We start from the raw sequence: 7,944 nt of genomic DNA on the forward strand, positions 1-7,944 counted from the left end.
GCACATTCTGTTCTCTTCTTTCTCCCTGCCTCTCTGTGAACCCCTTTGGCTTGAACCATTATTATTGCAGAGAACTTCCAGACCCATCACTAGCCTCTCTTTGGTCTGAAATCCAGTCCTGTCTCTCCAGGGTTATTTTTCCCATAGCATCTTCAATTGGATGTCACGTCATATCAAACATGGCACTCATGTATTCGTCCAGCAAACATTTTTGGAGCATTTCTTCTGTGTTAGATCTGAAGATACATCAGTAAATAAAGCAAGCAACAGGTTATGCCTTTAGATAAAAATCTCACAATCCACCAGGAAAGGCAGCTATCACACAAGGAATGACCCATAATTATAAAAGAGTTACAAGTATGCAAAAATACTGGCAGGCACCGCCTCAGCTTCCCACTATCAGGGCTCCATAGTTTCCCTCATCTGCATCCATTCTCTTCCTCCATGCTCCCCTTTTACAGTAGAGGAGTGTCCCTCCAACCTGGGTTCTGGTTTCCATCCCACACTTCCTGCCTCTCAGTAGGCTTCTCCTCCCCCTCCCACACTGTCTACATCTCTTTCTCCAGGGTCCTTCTCAGCAGCATCCAAACAAGCTCTAGAAAAGTGTACACAAAAATCACTCGGAAGAGATTCTATTGTCTACTTATTTATTAAAAACCATTTATTTATAATTGAGGTATAATTGATATACATTATATTAGTTTCAGGTGTACAACAAGATGATTGGATATTTGTATATATTGTGATATGATCACCACACTAAGTCTAGCTAACATCCATCACCACATATAGTTAAAATTTGTGTATATGTGCGTATTGAGAACTGTTAAGATCTACACTCTGAAATATGCTCACATTACTATTAACTATAGTCACCATGCTGTACATTGCATCCCCAGGACTTATCTTAAAAATTTTTTTAACGTTTTGTTATTTTTGAGGGGGGAAGGGCAGAGAGAGATGGAGACAGAGAATGGAAAGCAGGCTCTGCACTGTCAGTGCAAAGCCTGATGTGGGGCTAGAACTTAGGAAGCCTGAGATCATGACCTGAGCCAAAGTTGGACACTCAATCGACTGAGGCACCCAGGTGCCCCAGGACTTATTTATCTTATAATTGGCAGTTTGTTACCTTCTGATTCCTTTCACTGATTTTGTTCACTCCTACCTCCCGCTTCTGGTGACCACCAATCTGTTCTCTGTATCCATGAACTTATTTTGTTTTAACTTCCACATATTAGTGAGATTATACAACATTTGTCTTTGTTTAACTTACTTCACTTAGCATAATGTCTTTAAGATCCATCTATGTTGTCACAAAGGGCAGGATTTCCTTCTTTTTTTTATAGCCAAATAATATTTCATTGCATATATATGAGATTATTTATAAAATGCAGGTTTTGGTCCCTGTCCCTTAGGGTTCCTGAATTGGTAAATTTGGGATAGGGGCTGGGATTTGCATTTTAACAAGCTCTTACCCAACGTTGAAACCTGTGGTCTGGGGACCACACTTTGAAAACTCTGCTCTTCCAATATCTATCCTTCACAAGCCTGTATCTTTCCCAGCTTTACTCTCTGTCATTGCCAAGCTTTTTGAAATAATTCCCTATAAACACAACCTTCATTTTCTCATCTCATGCTCACTGTGTATATATTTCCTTTGCATATTTTATCAGAGTAATTCATGTAAATGGTTCTTGAAGTCCAATAGTCTTCCAGGCTCACTACAAGAAATGGCCGTCTCTGATGCACCCCTCTTTTTCACACCTGATGCCTGCTGTCCAGAGGCAGCAACTTCCAACTTCTAGGTTTTTCTCTTGGTATTTGCACCTCAAATTTAAACAACAACTTTGGAGCACCTGGGTGATTCAGTTGGCTAACCATCCAACTTCAGTTCAGGTCCTGATCTCACAGTTGGTGAGTTTCAGCCCGGCATGGGGCTGTGTGCTGACAGCTCAGAGCCTGGAGCCTGCTTCAGATTCTACATCTCCCTCTTTCTCTGCCCCTCCCCTGTTCGCTGTGTGTGTGTGTGTGTGTGTGTCAAAAATAAATAAACATTAAAAAATTAAAAAAACAAACAACACATTTATATTATATTGCTATTCCTGGATTTTTAATAAAGACCTTGAATGCATCTTTTATTGGGCTAAACAATATTGTAAGACTCAAAAGCTTCTTGTCCCAATTTTTTCCCTGAGATTTAATAATTTATATATGTCAAATATCATAGGGAATAAATATCCTTTTCAAAACAAAACACATTTTCAAAATTCTAATTAATTTTCTTATCAGTTAATTCAATTTTTAGCCATAGATATTAAATAAAATAAAAAAGAAATTCTCTAATAGTAAATTACACAGGCCCAAGAGAGAATATCCACACCTATTACCCTACCTTTTCAGAATATAATATATCTAGCATCTGGTTCACAACTTTTAAAATCAACTGTGTTAAAACATGGCAGCACATTGGCTATTAACTCCTGCTTGTGTCTTAAGAAAGCTCTTATGGAAAGAAAAATTATGTTTCCTAGGTAGTGGGAGCAGACAGGTAATTTGGGGAACTGGCAACTAAAAACGGCAATCTTTCTTAGTTGCAGTGAAGTATGGATTGTTCTTCAACAAGCTCCAAGTCCATGAAATGGGATGTCAGAAGTTTTCCTTTTCTTTTTTGCAAAGCAGAATACTAGCAGAGTTTTCTGCATATGCACCTTGCTCTTTATCAGTTCTGTGGTGGGGACACCATCAGGCTTAGCCTATGTGCTGTTGCTGATTTCTTCCTCCTCCTCCTCCTCCTCTTCCTCTTAAGTCTAATTCTTCTCATTCTCTTCCTCCTCTTCCTCCTTTGTTCCTCAAAATTTTTATTGTGGTAGAATATGCATAACAGAAAGTTTACAGTTTTAACCAATTTTAAGTGTACAGCTCAGTGGCATTAAGTACATTCACACGGTTATGCAACCATTGCTGGTGACTTCTTTCTGATTTCTGATTCCACCTCCTGGAACCATCCCACTCAGGCCTGGCTTAGCATCGTCGCTGTCCAGGTACTTGAAACACGGTGAGTGGTGAGGGGGAGACTTCCGACGCTGCAGCTTGGTCTTGCTGTTTGTACCCTTCCAGAGGCTGTTCTAGGGTAGCTGGCTGTTACCTCCACGGACCCCTAGGGTGCTAGACTCTCCCTGACATTGCTCTCTGTGGCCCTGTAGTCATTTCTGAATAGGTAAACTAAGACTTGAGCAATTGTTTTCTTACACCCCACTGAATAATACTTATTGTCCTTGTAAATACTTATTCTTTCTGAATAGAGTGCTGCCCAATCAGTTCTTGTGCCAGCAGTCTCAAGGCTTTCCCTAAGCATTCAACAGCCTGTTGAAGTGTTTCTCATTTGCAAACATGTGGGTTGTCTGTTGATAAAATTGTCCAGACGTTTCCAGTTCTACATTTTCTATGAACTTTCCAGCTACTTCCAGTGACTGCTGTTTCAATGCCTCCAGGGCTGTTCTGTTGGGAGTACTGTTTTCTAGAAATGTCATTCTGCCTTTCTCCATCAGTTGGTAGTTTCTGCATCTCCTTCAACATCATAAGTTGCTCCAGCCCTTCATTTTTCTTTTGAGTTTCTATTTCCACAATCTGTCTGAAGGGCAAGAAAGCCTCTTCATTTTGGGCTCTGAAATAGCCCTAGCCAGTAATTCATAGATTATTTTGTTTCCTATAGTATCTGTGTACTTATTCCTTATCTTTCTCCCTTACTTGAATATAAGCTTCATACCTATTTTTAAATACTTGGTCCCATGCCTGGAATACTATATGCTTTACAGAAGTTTCTTAAGGAATATTTTTGAATGATGAATGTGAAGTACTAGACAGAGAGCACCTATCAGTCAGAGAGAAACTTAGATCAATCTCCCAGATCCTACTCTAATCCATTCCCACTACTACTACTTGGTCTAGCATTTTATACTAAAAAGTAACTAAACAAAATAAATAAATCATTCCATGGATTTTCCCCTACCATTTCCTTGTGTCTCTTTACTGAGAGAACTGTTACTAACTAACACATCAGTTCTGACCTTCACTGCCTAACAGGCCATGCGGCATTTGGCCTCAGCTTTTAGAAAAGCTGCAACCTGACTGCCTTCAGTTCATGCATAACAACCTGTGGGCTCTGCTTTGGCAGGGACAGTGTGCTAAAGGTCCCAAAGAGTCAAGGGGGATTTGCACTTGAGGGTCTCTGCTCAAGTGTTCTCCCATTTTGGTGTGACCTGCTCCTTACTTCCACTCAGCTGAGGGAATGCTTATGGGAGATCTGTCCAGACGACCTCTATGTTTTCAAACAACACATTTTCTCTTTCATCTGAACTCCAACAACCCTTCGTGTTAGAGAAATGATATGCAGTTTTTGTTTGTGTTGCCTCCTTAGCATGTGTTAGATTTTAAGATTCACCCAGGCAAACAATGACAAAAAACCCCACAGAAACCAAAAGACTGAGGACTCTGATTACCAAAATTCTTGAGGAAAGAAGAAAGCATAGAGGTGATTGATCAAATGATTCATTCAACAGAGAAGCACAGATGAATCAGCAGTTATGCCCACAGCATCTATATTAAAAATAAAAAGATTAACTGAAAAGGAAACAAGAATGACAAATTTGTACAATGCTCTTAATTAAATATAAAAAATGCAAAAGTGATGGTTATTCCTGAATAAAAATTAATGTATTTTAGGGAAGACTACAACTGCTGGGTCCACCATAGCCTCTGAGCCCTTCACATCCTTGATCAAAGCTGCCAGGCACACACCAAGACAACCATGGCCTCAGGGGACACCACAGAGTCTGCCTCCACAAAGGCCTCTTCCCACAGGCCCTTAGAGCAACTCAACCTCTCAGGCCCTTGAGATCTCCACTACAGCTTCTGTACGCACACAACCATCACCACAGCCTCTGAGGCCACCACACCCTCCACCACAGCATCTGTACCCGCCATAACCTCTACCACAGCCTCTGAGACCACCTTAGTCTCCCACACAGTTTCTGAAACCAGGAAGTCCTTCACTACACTGTCTGTCAATGATGGCCTTCACCCTCAGTCCCAGCCTCTGAGACTACCATGTCCTCCATAATAAACTACAACTCAGGCTCAAAGATTACAGGAGCCTCTGAGACCATCATGGCCTTTACCACCACCTCTGAGACTACAATACCTGCCAACACAGCCTCTGATATCAGTGCAGTTTCCACCAAAGACCTTGTGACAATTGTGAAGACTGTGTCTTCTGCAGTCACCCCAATAACTGCTGACACCACAGAATCTGTGTCCATCACAGCCTCTGAGAGCACTGCTTCCTCCATGATGACATCTGTACCCACCACAGTCTTCACTATAACCTCTGAAATCACCATAGGCCCTAGAGCCACCATAGATTCCACCGCAGCTTCACACACCACTGCAGAGTCTGTGTCCACCACAGGCTCTGAGATCACCATGTCCACAGTGGCCTCCTCCTATGGCTCTGAAATCTCCATAAGTGTTGACTCCACCATAGCTTCTACTATAGCTCCTGAGATCATCACACCTTCCACTACAATGTCTGTGTCAACCACAGCCTTCAGCATAGCCTCTGAAATCACCAGAAGTTCTTCAACTACCCTAGCCTCTCAAACAACTTTTGAGACCCTCAGGTCTACCATTACAACATCTGTGTCAATTATACACTCTATCCTAGACTTTGAGGCCTCTGGGGCCTCTACCAAGGTTTCTGAGACCACCACAGCCTCCACAATTACATCTCTGCCCACCACAGGCTCTATGAACACAGCATGGCCTCCACCGCCACTTCTGAGACCACCATGGCATCTATCACCACTGCTGAGACCACTAAGGCCACCACTGATCTCTCTGACAGCACTGTGGTCTATTCCAATGATGGAGAGACCCTAACTGTCTCGACTGCAGCTTCTTCTTTTTTTTAAATTCACCCCTTTATTTTTAAAATTTATTTATTTATTTTGAGAGTGAAAGGGAAAGAGAGAAAATGTCCAAGAAGGGGTGAAACAGAGAAAGAGAGAATCTCAAGCAGGCTCTGTGCAGTCAGCATAGAGCCTGATGGGGGGCTCAAACTCTGAGATCATGACCTGAGCAGAAATCAAGAGTCTGCACCTAACCAACTGAGCTATCCAGGCACCCCTCAAACACAGCTTCTAAGAGCACCACAGTTTCTTTCTCAGCATCTGGGTCCATCATATATTCCTCAACAGACTCTGGAAAAACCAAAGGTTCCGTCTCACCTTCTTGACCTACCACAGCCTCAGAGGTCACCACATCTCTCTCTTTGGCCTTATCATCTACCTTGGCCTCTACCTCTGCCTCTGAGGTCCTCACAGTCTCCACCAGTGTCTCTGGACCTTTCATGGTCTCTTCTATCACCTGGGTGCCCACCAAGGTCATTGACTTTTCTACTCAGACCATCACCAACACAGCTAAATCAGGTACTGACCACCATGTCTTCTCTAAGCACACACATTTATCTCCAGTGACAACCATTACATTTTTGCCCATTTCTGTCATTTCTGCTCTAGACTCTAGTCAAGTCACCACTCCTATTAGATATAATTCTGTTCCTTCTTTTTGAATCCTACTTATTTCTGTTCTGGTCTCACCTTCTTTTGTTCAGTGTCCTTCATTTCAATCTCAATCAGATTCTTTGCAAATATCCCCATCCCCACCCAACACACACATTAATTATATTCCATCACTTCTGCCTAGAGGGAACTCATTTCAACTCTGTGACAAATATCTCAGTTGGTCAGATGCTGTAGCTTCTGTGTCAAGCATAATCACCTCTGTCTCACCCACTACCTGTGACATAGCCACCTCATCTTCAGTATACTGAGCACTGACTAACTTCACTTCATGGACCAACCTTGGCCTGTTACCTGATTTCTCAAAATAGGTGCTATTGAAACACAGCTGCACGTACTCCTTTACATCTATAGCTGCTTTCTACCTGCTTTGCATACCTGTGTGAGAGAGATTTTGTGACCCAAATAGCTTAAAAATTTACCACCAGAAGACCTTTTAAAGAAGAAGTTTGCCAACTTTTCCTCTGAGGCTGATTAAGATCAAAATGATTTTTTTCATACTCTGCCACTTGTTCTGAATAAAGTCACCTCTGCACTTGTCATGAGCACTCGTGTTGGATATGATTCTACCCATTTTGTTCTGAGTCACCCACTGCTATTCCAGTGACTGACACTGCTCTTGGATTAGTGTAACCACTTCCAACCTAAGCACAATCTTTGCTGCTGATGCCACCTGCTGTATGTATTAGGCCCCCTTGCCTTGCTCTGAGCCCAGCCTCTCCTGTCCATAGGGTCAGACTCCTCCCTGTGGGTCAGGTTCTTCCACATATGTTCTGAGCACACTTACCTCACCTTTGTTGACCACCATGATTGTGTTAGATTATGTCACTTGTGCTCCCGGACATGGCCACTATCTCACCCCTGATGATGGATGACTCCATCATCCTTTCCTCCAGCAACATCCTTATGCCCAGTGAGTATATCATAAGAATATCAGACTCTGTCCCTTTGATCCCAGCCCACCTTCTCTATTTGGGTGATCACTTCTAAAACTGAGTAAATCTTCTCCTATATCAATTACAGTTACATTTCTTCACCAGGGGACATAGTCTATGTCTTCTTCTCTAAGACATTCACCTTCATACTCTGGGGACCATGGCCTCAGGTGAATCACTTTCTACCATCTCTCCTTCCAACACAACAGCTCTTCTCAAACCACCACACCTATTAATGTGTTAGATCAACCCTTCTTCTCTAAACACACCTGCCTCCCTTTCAATTACCTCTTTCCTAGGCTCCAGGACCCCTGGAACAAGACCAACTTCCTCCATCCCTGACACCATGGCCCTTGCAATGGACTCTATAT

General features: G+C 42.4%; 1 pseudogene; it reads right to left on the reverse strand.

The window, feature by feature from the left end:
• Positions 1-2,939: 2,939 nt before the first annotated feature.
• On the reverse strand, positions 2,940-6,408 carry LOC115295199 (annotated as a pseudogene).
• Positions 6,409-7,944: the final 1,536 nt, after the last annotated feature.

Source organism: Suricata suricatta, chromosome 7 (assembly GCF_006229205.1).
Source record: "Suricata suricatta isolate VVHF042 chromosome 7, meerkat_22Aug2017_6uvM2_HiC, whole genome shotgun sequence".
NCBI lineage: Eukaryota > Metazoa > Chordata > Mammalia > Carnivora > Herpestidae > Suricata > Suricata suricatta.